Consider the following 12981-nt stretch of genomic DNA (forward strand, 5'->3'; position numbering starts at 1 on the left):
AACTTCCCAGAGAAAAGGCCACACCAATTTTTTTCCTGGCTCTACACTTTGGCCTTATTTATTTTCTTGTTATTACTTTGGTTGAGGGACTGGAGATTGCACTTCACACAGACAGGCTAGGCGAGCTCTCGACCACTGAGCTGACATCTAACTCTCCTTTCACCCTACATTTTGAAGCAATGTCTCATTAAATTGCCCAGGCTATCCTTGGCCTCACTCTCAGCCCAGGTAAGCCTTCAATTTGATTCCTCGTTCCTCAGTCTCTAGAGCAACTAAGATTACAAGCTTGTACCACTAGGCCTAGGTTTGCTTAAGCTCTATACAAAAATCCTTGCTTCTTATCCTGTAGTTAAAATGCACACTTTTGTTCTTGCAAAAAAAAAGTCCTTTAAATAAAATAAGCCATCACCCAACTGTCACGGTATTCTTATGGGCTTATTTTTTCCATATCGTATGAGAAATGCTAGCACATTGCAAAGAGGCTAAGATGAAACCTTGCAAGCAAGATCTTATTTTACTTTTAATTGACAAATTAAATTGCATATATTTGTAGAATGCCACGTGACGTTAGGACACCTCTATACACCATAGAGTGCTGAAATGGTGATAATTAACCCATTAACCCCAGGATTTATTGTTCCTTCCTTTAAAATCTCCGGTGGTTTTGAAACACACAGTGGATTGTTATTAACTATTGCTGTCACGTCTTGCAACAAATCATTACAATCTATTTCTCCTGCCTGACATTTGGGACCCTTTAACAAGTCTTTTCAGCACAAAGCAATTAGCATAGTTATTTGTTGCCTGTCCATTCAACTTTTCCTTCTGTGTAAAAATGTTACAAAATTCCATTATCAGCATCCTTAGTTCTGGAGTCTGCAAGGACATCAGGTCATTAACATCTTTGTGTCACTTTCCTTTTGTGCTAGGTAGATTTCATTAACAAAATGAGCCCTAATTCATCCTAGTATGCTGCAGCCTGGGTGTGCTGATACTGGAGTCAGCATCATTGTTACCACATAGGTCTTAACTAATTGTTCTCTAACTGCCGCTGAGGGGTGGCAAGCCAGGAACCACACCCCATCAATTTCATCAGGCCCATTGTGTTTCCATAATAAGCCAAGCAGTAGACAAATCCTATCTAATAAATTGGATTGGTTCATTATAAGATGACAGTATATGAGATTTCTATGTGGAAATAATTGGATTGTTAGAAAGAAAATTTGGCTTCTTACGAGGCAGCACTGTTAATCCAGGCTGCAGAATACACTCACCAAGGACACTTTTAATAACAGTGGTTGGGTTTAACCTTGACATTCAAACTCAACTGACCTGGGTAATTCTCCCATCATCATGGTTTTTTTTCTTTGTTTTTCTCTCCTGATGCTGAGGATCAAACCTGGGACCTCCTGAACTCTGGGTAAGAGATTCCTTGTGAACTACATCCCCAGCCCTACAAGCATTTTTAAAGAGTGAATTCCAAGATATTATAACTAAGCCCATGTAAACAGGTGCTTTGTTTATAAATTTATAGCATATAAAAACACTGCTTGGTCCTTCTTTGGATTTATTCCCATCTTGCTTAGTGGGACGAGCAAGCTAATTTGGAGAAACAATAAAGCTGAGATAGAAAAAATAATAATTTTTTTGTATGATGTTACTCTTGCTCATTTTATGAGCCTGTCTGATCAGGAACCTTAAAGTCAGAACAGAAAAGCCAACTTTATGGCTACCTTACTTACAAAGCTGGCTGCAATGATCTTAACAAGATCTGATTAGATGGAGCACTACAGTATATGAGAAAATGATAATAATTGATATGTAAGAACCCAAGGGTTTCATATAAGAAAGCCTCAAAATTGACAATTTTGGGACACAAGGACTTATCTCAGAAGGGTCTAATAAAATTAGCCATTCACGATGGGATTAGGAACCTTCTTACCTAGAAGTGCCAGAGGATGCTTCTGATGTCTCATGATAAACAGTGTGGATGGTGACTGTCTCCAAGGGCCCTGTCCCCAAGGCTTGACTCCATGTCTAGGCAACTGTTGGAAGATGCTGGGACTGCCACCGACAAGCTGTGTTTCTTTTGTTTTCCTTGGATGGAAATATCATTAGGAAAAGCTCAGCTCTGAATCAGGGGTGTCTGGACCCCATCACTCACCCCATCACTCAGAGATTTCTTAGCTCTGAGTTTTAAGTGCCAGTGGCCCAGCACCCAGCAGTTCATACTACAGCCAGGGCTTAATTCATTGAAAACCTAGCTATTGGTGTTGCGGCCACCCCGTCTCAAGCTAAAGCCAGTAACTCTTCATGGCTCTCATGAACTCCTCCAGCAGCCAAGGCTAGACGCTCTTGCATGGCCTCAGCTCTCCATGACCTTTACTTGCATTCTTGGCTCCCTGTGACCCTTCACCTCTGCACTCTGTTCTCCACTGTCTTTCATCTTCTCAGCACTTACATTGTCCTTCATGGGCTCAGTTGTTTCTGTACTAGGACGCTCTTTGGGGCTCATCTTCAATCTCTTCCTGGGCTCTGCTGAGGCTGGCTACCCTGGGAGTTGACTGTTCTTTGTGTAATAAGCACAGCTCACCCCACCCAAGACGAAAGCTCACAATCACTTGGAGGAGGCCTTCTTGGAGCTGAAGCTGTGCCGTGAGGAATTGCTGCTTGGAAGAGCACTCCGTCTCTTACCACTAGCCACACCATAACTTAGCTGTTGTGTGTGGAGAAGTCCTCCTCCTCTCCAACCAGGTTCATTGTGTCTGCAGTGCCTGTGAGTGGGGTTACCCTCAGTGGACCTAGGCAGAATCACCTCCGGATCATCTGAACTAGTCATGGCCAACGCAGAGCCTCCTGAGGCAAAGTGTAGGCAGGGAGGTAGCCACAAAGGTGATTTCTACCACCAAAAAGAAGTCTCTTCGGGGAGGAGCTGATTTTAAGACTTGCTTGGGCAACCTAGAGGGTTTTTTTCTATGACAGTCCACAGCCACAGTTGTCCTGATGGCAGCTGGGGGAACAGCTGAAGGCGTGGCCCCTTGATTGACACCCCCCCCCCACACACACACTGGCCTCTATGAGAACGGTACTGTCGGAGCTGAGATTGCCTCCTCTGCTGTTTTGCAGGAGTGGCAGCGTCTTGTTCACAGTCTTGGTGGACTCAGGAACCACGCAGACAACGGCAGCCACTCCCATTAGGCTCTTGTCTCTGCCTGTCCTGCTCTGGTCACTAAGTTTCATCTCTGGATGCTGCTGCTGTGGCCAGCCAAGCAGGAAGGGTCTGACAGCTGTCAATCAAGCTGCCCCTGACTGACAGTTTAAAAAGGAACAGCATTAAGAGATGTTTACAATACAGATTTAAGATGCAGTGCACTTCTTCTGTGAATACTTAACCTCTAGCCAAATAGCCTTTGGAGGGTCAAGTCCTGTGCTCAGCACCTTGAGGAAGTGGAGTCCAGTGCAAGGAACTGACCACCGGGGAACACTAGTCCTCCCTTCGCTCTTTTCCTTCCTGCCTGCCACGAGGCACTTCGTCCTCACGAACTCAAAAAGCAGAGGTGAGGCTGGAGCACAGCTGGAAGTGTGTGGAAGAGTTAAAAAAAGCCAGCTACCCTCTTTTTGCCGTCTTTGCACACCTCCACCACGGTTCACAGCTTTGCACACCTCCACCCTGCTGCTCATGAATGTCTTGGAAGATGCTCTCAAGGTCATCGACAATTCTGAGAAGACAGGAAATGCCAGGTTCTCATCAGGCCATGCCCTAAAGCCATCATTTATCTCCCAACAGTGATGACTAAGCATGGTTACATCAGCAAATTTGGAATCACTGATGACCACAGAGCTGGGAAAATCATTGTGAACCTCACAGGAAGGCTGAACAGGTGTGGAGTGATCAGCCTGAGATTTGCTGTGTAGCTCAAAGATTTAACAGAAGACCAAATGGATGGATAGGTAGGAGACAGCATCACGCAGAGAGAAATCTCTCCAAATACATTTGTAGAGTTAATGAAGCTCCAGACAGAAGAACTTCTAGGTGATTTGTACCCTGAAAGCTAATGGAATTGTTTTGACAGTTCTAACAGTTTGTGTATGTGTGCCTTTTTACAAGTTTTTTTTAAACATAAAAAAAGCATACCATCTGTAAAAAGAGATTATGTTATTTCTTTCTGATTTGGATGCCCTTGCTTCTTTGTCTTGCTAAGTGCTCTGTCTGGGATATAAATTGTTTAAAGTACACAGCCACTTTGCTTAGAGCTACATGCTATAAGATTTTTAAAGGGGCATACAAATTTATTGTAATTTTGTCTTTAATATATACAATAAAAGAAGTCATAAATTGTACAGTGGTATTTATATAAAATATATATTCCCATTCCATTGTGTAAAGTTAAATGACAGTAAAAGCAAGCAATACTTGGTGCATATGGAAATATCCTTATTTTGTTACTGGCCTAAGTTACATAAAAAAGGAATAAAATATGAATTTCATGAGCAAGGAAAACAGGGGGTCTAACCATAGTTCCATTGGCTACTGAAGCTAACTTCACGAATAGGCAGGAGTTAGACATGGACTTATATTATTTTTTCCCTTAATTTATTAAGGCACACTTGCGGAGGATTTCTCTATCAGGTGTGACCCAGTGTCATAACCACAATCCCATGTTAGTACTATTCTCATTTTCACACGTTTGTTGGTGGGTAAGGCCATGGATGGAAAATCCCTGTGTTTCTCCAGAAATATGTTCTGTACCAAGAGATACAGGCAACAACTAGGATTAAGGAAATGGTCCACACCTCCTTCTTTTGAAGCATCCAAGGGAAACACATTCCTTTTGCTGAGCATTGTTGGAGAATCTGGTACAGCATCCTTGGTGTTCCCCTGGAAACTCTTCATCAACAAACTCCTGCTGGGAGTGTTTCCTCTTGTTTCAGTAGGAACTTCAAGCACCCGTTTGGAATTCTAGTCCAGTGTGACTGCTTAGTGGCATCTCTGGTGAAATGTCTTCTCCACTTTCAGTTGTATCTGTCACATCTTATTCAACAGGCTGCTTGTTTTCAGAATCCCCACCTTGGTTTGAACTTGGGTCTTCATGATCTCTCCTGGATTTAGAGTTCAGCTGTCCTTGAGCTGGTTCAAATCCATCTTTATCTTCTTGCCTGACAGACTCTGAGGAAATAAATCCCATGTTCTCCTTGTAATGGAAAGCAGCTGCCTCATATGTAGGACTTCTAATAATTGAGCAATGCTGAGTTCTTGAAATATGGCTGTGGTTTACTTCCATGATGGGCTCCTTTAGATAATTATTGCTAAACTTAGGGGGACATTTCTGTGTTTTGGAACTTCAAGGATGTCTCTCACAGTCAGAGCATCCAAGTCCTTTTTTCATCATTTTTGAAAATGGTTTTTCATTGTGTTTTGTTCTTTACCATTTTAACCAATATTATTTTTGGGGGGGAGGGGTAGTTCTGCTTAGTAATCTTCCTGAATAAGTATACGCATTGTCCCCATTCAATGTCATTCCAGCAGTGCACTTCCCTGACCTTATTCTCACTTTTAAATACCTGCAGCCTCACCTGAGGACCATACTGAACAACTGGTTTTGATGCATTTGTTGTTTACACTTGCACAGCAGATTTCATTCATAAATGTCAGTAGGTATTAGTCTATGTCGTCTTTTATATCAAGGACATACTCCATTTCTTGACAAGAGGCATGTTTTGGAATTTTTTGCTTTCAGTTGAAGAAATGCACTTTTTATGTCCATGCAGCCCTCAGAACAGTCATTTGAATCAGAAAAGCATGCTGGAGAAGGTCAGATAATATGCACGGGGTCCTCTGATCTTTCTGTACTTGAACTTCGGAAGTCAGTCTCCTGCCATCAATTTCTTCACAGAAAGACATTGGCACTGACTCCACTCCATCACCAACATCCATACCAAAGACAACTTCCTCTTACTTTGGGTGATCCTAGGTCAATGGACCCTAAGTATCAGAGAAAAGTTCCCCGGGAATAAACAGCTACATTGTCTCGAGCAGGGAACACACTCCCTCCATGTATGCAGCTCCTTCCATGTGGAGAGCAGAGGAATGAGAGCCTGTCTTTGCATGCAGTCTTTGGAAGAGACATCTGATTGGTGGGTGCAGAGGGTTTTCTCTCTTTAAAGTGAGAGGCATTTGTATTAGACAAGTACCAGAGCAGACATGGCTGTCGTGAGATTATTGAAAGGGACTCCTTCTCCCTAAATCTAAACCTTTAGTTTTCAGATGGAGCACATCTCTTCCCTGCACATCCTTAGAAGCTGATGAACTGAAAAAGTTGCTTTGCTCACTAAAACCATAGCTTGGCTGCTCTCTGTATCTGTGCCAGACCCATCTTTTATCTTTTGCTTCAGTGACTGTAGCACGTTCTGCTATTTTTCAGACAGGATGTCTACCTTATCATCATCTTGTAGCTCCATTCAGAACATCTTTTCACCTGTTACCACCTTTTTTGTTGCTGTTGTTGTTTTGTTTTGCTTTTCGAGACAGGGTTTCTCTGTATTATTTTGGAGGCTGTCCTGGAACTCGCTCTGTAGACCAGGCTGGCCTCGAACTCCCAGAGATCTGCCTGCCTCTACCTCCTGAGTGCTGGGATTAAAAGCGTGCGCCACCACCACTCAGCTTGTTACTACCTTCCCCCCCCCCCCATCGTTTTGTTGTGTTCATATGAATTTCTTCAAAATGAAGTTCATCAAAAAATGTATCATGAACCACTTCAATTGGAGAATATTTCCGGAGTACAGTTGGAGGCTCTGTGAAATATTGGAAAGAATATGTCAGCATGCATTACTATCTTAGTTAGTTAGAGTTTTATTGCTGTGAAGAGACAACACGACCATGACAATTCTTATAAAGGAAAACATTTAACTGGGGCTGGCGTACAGGTTCACAGGTTTATTCCATTTTAATCATGGCAGGAAGCATGGTAGCATGCAGGCAGACATGGTGCTGGAGAAGGAGAGTCCTACATCTGGATCCGCAGGCAGCAGGAAGAGAGAGTGAGACACTGGGCCTGGCATGAGCTTCTGAAACCTCAAAGCCCACCCCCAGTGACACACTTCCTCCAGTAACGCCACACCAACTCCCACAAGGCCACACCTCCCTATCCTTTTGGATAACTCCACTCCCTGAGCCCATGGAGATTATTTTCTTTCAAAGTACCACAATGACCTAATGTGCTTTGATAGTTGAGTTTTCAAGTAGAAACTGTTGTTGAAAAGACTTTCAGAGTGATATTAGTCCAAGTCAAACATGTTCTCACATCTTCATTAACACCTACACTTATAGCTGTATCAAGACTGCTATGGTAAAGTGTGAGGGAGACCTTGGCAGATTCCATGGCAGGAAAGGTTGATCGACGAGGAGGGACAAACACGCCAGGCAGACAAAGCTTAAGTGAGAAGCTTTATTAGAAAGGGGAGGGCGGGGGGGGGGGGAGGAAAGAGAAAAGAGGTAAAGAGACACAGAGACAGCGAGAGGACAGAAGAGAAGAGGGAGACAGGAAAAGTCCTGTCTGCTTCGGGGGAAACAGCGGAAAGAGAGAGGGAAAGGGAGGAGCTGGAACCAGGGAGAGTGGAACAAAGAGAACAGAAAGAGAGCTGGAGAGTGTAAGTGGGCAGAGGTCTTTCTTTTGCAGGGGTCCTTTGCACCTGGGCTGACCAGGTTACTGCCTGAGTGCATTCTGCCAGGTGACAGGAGCAGGCCAGCATGATGCCTGAATCCTTACAAAGACTACTGATAATATCATCTTGAAAATAAAAGTTAATTTGGTGTTTTGGTGCATAGATGCATGAAACAGTCTGTGAAATGGACCAGTGGTTAAAGGTCCTGCACAATGTGACATCGTTCAGGTGCAGGGGCGGGAGTGGAGGGGGCGGGGGAGCACAGTAAAACTACTTCTTGCCTGCCCTCAAGTCTTGGCTATAGCATTCTGGCCTTTTGTGGAGACAGGGGTGTGTGTAGCCTAGTCCGGTCTTGAGCTCTAGATCCTCTGTGTCTTCGCTCACACACCTGCTTCTGTAGTCTGAGAACCGGTATTCCCACGGTGTACTCCCATTCTGACTCTCTTTAGCCAGTTTTCAGGTGACTGAAATTCTTGTCACACAAACAGCCTGTTTGACATCAGAGGTTTGCCATAGTGATGGCATTGACCCAGTCATATTTATTCATATGATAGTCTTGGGTTTCACTCTGACTTATAGTCTACATTGAAGCTATTTAATGATCAATTATTAAACAACCTTGTTCATGCTCAAATATTGTGTCTTTGGGCAAACAGTTTTACAACCACAAAGAAAGAGCCTGGGAAACAATACCACATTAATGAGCAAACTCCATGGGCTCTGGCTGTAGTGCGAGTGGCCTTGGGGGCTGTCTTAGCTCCTTTTCTGTTGCTTTGATAAAATTCTCTGATGATCAACCCAGGAAGGAAGGTTTATTACCTCACAGATTTCCATCACAGCAGCAGGAGCTCAGGGCAATCGATCACCACATTCACAGTCAAGACCAAGTAGAGATTAATGCTAGTGCTCATTTTTTTCTATATTATTTGTCCAGGATCTTAGTCTGGGCAGCAGTACCACCCACAGTGGGCAGGCCTTCTGAACTTAGTTAACCTAATCAAGACAATCCCCCACAGGCAAGCCCATCTTCCAGGTGCTTCTAGATCTCACCAAGGTGACTGTTGAAAAGAGTCACCATGGGGTGTAAAGAGAAGCCTTCCCTCCAGCCTGGCTCCAGAGCCACATCAGTCCCAAATAAACACACAGGAGGCTATATTAATTATGAAGCTGTTGGCCTTGATTGTTTCTTACTGGCAAGCTCTGACTTAAGTATTTATCCCATAATTGTTAATCTAAGTATTTCTCGTACCAGAGAAGTTTCCGGGCTTCTTATCCCTATAGTGGTTACATCTTGACTCCCTGTGTTTCTCCTACCCAGAGCCCTCCTGGACCCCTAGTTCCACCTGTCTTGCTTCCCTATTGGCCAACAGTGCTTTATTGACATATACACAGGACTTCCCCAACAGTGGGGACATACATGCTTTGCAAATGGACATTTCAAATTTAAAGGCCCTGTAAATAACCCCTCCTCTTCTATCCTCTGGCATATGATGCTGACAGTGCCTAGCAACGTCTGTCTCTCAAAGGACTCAAAGGGTGATGTGGCTCTGCTAAAGTAGAATGAAGAGGGAGGGTTGTTGGAAGACTGATGCACCCAGCTGCTGTCTCTGTCTCAACACTACTACTCCTTTTCTGGTTCCTTTACTTTTGTTGGGTATCTATTCAGCCTGAAACTTAAGGAAAAAATAATGAGTAAAAAAATCTCTCAACATTATTTCTCATTCTCCATCTCCTACTCCTGTAGGTATTTGCTGGGCTCAGTAGGATGGTTTGGATTTGGGGTCTCTTGAAGCCCTTGCAGCCCAATGGTGATGGTGGTGTCCTCGCTCATACACTTCCTTGGTGATGCTAGTGCCAGCCAGAAGCTTGTCTGGGATTTGGTCAGGACCCCATCCCTGGGGTCTACGGGTCTTTGAAGCACGGCAGCTGAGTGATAGTCTCAGACTGGATGCTGAATTTGCCTTCTTCTCAAGGCCATTCTGTGCTCCAGGGACACAACATAAGCTCAGAGGGAAAGAAGCAAGCACACTCAAGGCAAGGAGATTTTAACCTGGGTCTGGGTATAGGAGTGAAGATGGAAATAATTCTGCTTCTATTCGCCGAGCTTCTTCTGATCTGGTACGGTGCCTGGACTGAGGAAGACAAGCAGTATAGCAGGTGACGATGCCTTATCTCTTTGGAGACCTGAAGGCTTCATCTATCCACTCATCCATTCTTTCACTCACTCAGTGGGCTTGCCAGGGGTACATTTTAGGCTGGATAATTTTTATGTCAACTTGGACAGAAGCTTGGGTTGTCTGGGAAGAGGGTATCTTCATTGGGAAAATGCCTCCATAGGTAGAACTGGTTTGTAGAAAAGTTGGTGGGGACATTTTCTTGATTGATGATGGATGTTGGAGCTCCCTGCTCACTGTGGCAGTGCCACCCCCGATGGTGGTCCTAGGAGTTACAAGAAAGCAGGCTGAGCAAGCCAACCAGTGAGCAGCACTCCCCTATGACTTCTGCTCCAGTTCCTGGCCCCAGTTTCCTCCCCTGTTCGAGTCCTGCCCCTGCTTCCTTCAGAGATGGGCGGTGGTGTGGAACCGCAGGCAGGAAGAACCCTCTCTTCTCCAAGCGGCTTTGGTTGTGGTATTTTATCACAGCAACAGAAACCACAACTAAAACACAGGTGCTGTCCTTATGGGTGCATGATTTAATACAAAGCTGGTCCATATGACTCTCAGCTGCTCAGAGTGCTGTGCGAGAAGAAAGACGTGCTGACTGCCAGCAGGCGTGTAAAACTGCCACACAGGTGAGGCTAGCAGCTTCTGTTCAGAGCCTTCAGTAGGCTGGCCCTGGGGGTTGGTTGGTTGGAAGGCTTTGTTGAAGTTCTGCCTGGAGGAGATTTGCTGCAATATGCCTGCCTCCTTTGAAGCTGGTTGCTAGTGAATTCTTTCCAGCTGTCTCTCCTTCTCTCCCAAAGGAGGTCACGGGCCTGCAGACTGTAGTTAGATGAGGACACTAGAGAAATCAAGGTGGAGGTGATTTTAGGGCCTGTGTCAGACTGGAAATACTGTGTGTCCTTCAGTCACTTGGTCTTGCAGGCGCTGGCTCCTAGTGTGACACTTTATTCTCACGGAGCAGCACCAGGGAATATACAGATGGGCCATTATCTCACAGTTCAGGAGAACCACAGAGAGGAAGAGGAGAGAGTGAGTACAGTCCATGTGGAGGAAGGACCCCAGTTATGTCCACAGTGAAGATGGTAGGTGCCAGGGCTGGGAAATCAAGCATGTAGGTAACCTCCTGCCAGAGAGAGGCTGGGGAATTGGGCACATAGAACACATCTGGCTAGACCCATTGACTGCAGTTCCTTCCAGCGATTGCAGTCAGGCAGGCCACAAGTTCATTGTGCATTTGTGGGGACCTCTTACCCGGCTTGGACCTGAGAGATCATATGTAAGATTTTGGGTCAAAACTAGACTTCTCAGGACCAAATCGTGCCCCCAAACTATGGCTGGAGACAGAATGGAGTGGGGTCCAGCTTCAGGGCAGGCACTGCACACATTCCCCAAGCCTAGGCAGGAATTAGGGCTGATGGGAAACACACTTCAGCACTTCCGGTTGTTCCTTCTCAAGGGGTCCATCCTGTTTCTCCTCCTTTGGTGTGGCCTCTACAGCTTTCTGGTCCTGGAGGGCGTGACTTCTACAGCTTTCTGGTCCTGGGGGGCGCGGCCTCTACAGCTTTCTGGTCCTGGGGGGCGTGGCCTCTACAGTTTTCTGGTCCTGGGCTGTACTCACCACCTCATCTCTTCGTCTTTTCTGACCTCTCAGTTTTCTCCAGCATTTGCTAACCCTATTTTATGACTTTGGCTCTTGGTCATCCTCCAAATGTCATCTATCTGACCCTTTTTGCCACCTGAAGCCACAATGCCCTGCTGGTTCATTTGCTCATTTGCTCCTTAGCTCCTGGGAGCCTGACTGCGTCACCCCTGCGCTGTGTGGTCCTGACCAGTCTTCACCTCCTGTAAACCTGTGCATCATTTGGAAAGACCTTGCTGCTAGTCTGTCCAGTGTTAACCTCCTGGTCCTAACCGATAGACACTCAGTTTCTTTAAACACAACATTTGTCCTAAGAGAGACAGATGTCTCCAGTTCCCCCTGGTGGCTGAGGTTCTCATGACACCGGCTGCTCTACCCATGTCCTGAGACCACTGGAAGCCAGTTGAGTCATGGCTGACTAGGAGCTTCAGTCCAAAGGGCCTGATGCTGCAACCCATAGTCCCCAGAGAGCATTCTCCCATCCACGGGTCACCATCATAGAGGGTGATGGAAGCCTACTAAGGCTTTGTGTTATGTGGTAATCCTTTTGCACATTATAAAGATGAGTCTCTGCCTAATGTGCCCTCTGGTTTACTAAAAGGCAGAATAGCCAATAGCTAGGCAGGAGAGGATCTGCTGGACTTCTGGGCAGAGACATGTCTTTATAGAGTATGAAGAGATCACCCCACAGCGGGCTTGCCTTCTCTATTTGTGGCCGCTAATGTACAGTTCCAAAACAGGCTAGTTTCTGGGTACTCAGATGGAGGAAGGCAAATTCCAGTTGCTCCATGACAGGCCAGGGTGGAGCAAAGCTATTCTTCCCCAGTCCACTGAGAAAGCCATAAACTCACTTGGGAAAAGTTTCCAAAACATGTATCTTTGCCAGAGCTTCAGTGTCCAGAAACCTATCTCACCGAGATCCAGAGCCCATATTGAGAGGCGGAGGGTGCATATGCTTGCACTGCCGGGCATGGAGCTGACCTAGGTGCTGACTCCTTCCTGACTTCCCCCAAGAGTTTTCCATCCCAGAGTATGGCCATCTTCCATCCATCTGCCCTGGAGACCACCTCAGAGTTGAGGAGTCAGACACCACGTGTGTTCAGCCATAGCAGGGGCAATCTGGAAGCCCTGGGAGACTATTATTTACCACTGTTGCTAAATATTGGCTTCTCAAATAGACAGGAGGCTAGGCTAGTCTGGGCTGTCCCAGGTGCCACCTGTCCACCTGACACCTGACCTACGGTGCACACTTAGTGTTCACATGCTTCCCCTGCAGGATCTGATATGGTTCCATGATACTTAGATGGTGTTCTTTAACCTTTCAGCTCTTCTCCAGTCTTCCTTCTTCCTACCTCTCAGAACCAATCCATGAAAACTCCTGCTGGGATGTTAATTGCAATTGGGTTAAAATATCAATTTTTGTGGAGGTGGTCTGGAGCCGTGCCCTCAAAACCCACAGAATGCCTTCCTAGTCTTTCTTATCTTGCTTTATGTCTTTTATTAAGTTTTTATAATTTC

General features: G+C 45.5%; 1 pseudogene; it reads right to left on the reverse strand.

Annotated features, from left to right (window-relative positions):
- Nucleotides 1-5383: 5383 nt before the first annotated feature.
- On the reverse strand, nucleotides 5384-6214 carry LOC101825107 (annotated as a pseudogene).
- Between the last annotated feature and the right edge of the window lie 6767 nt (nucleotides 6215-12981).

The sequence above is a fragment of the Mesocricetus auratus genome, unplaced genomic scaffold (genome assembly GCF_017639785.1).
Source record: "Mesocricetus auratus isolate SY011 unplaced genomic scaffold, BCM_Maur_2.0 Super-Scaffold_100015, whole genome shotgun sequence".
Classification (NCBI taxonomy): Eukaryota; Metazoa; Chordata; class Mammalia; order Rodentia; family Cricetidae; genus Mesocricetus; species Mesocricetus auratus.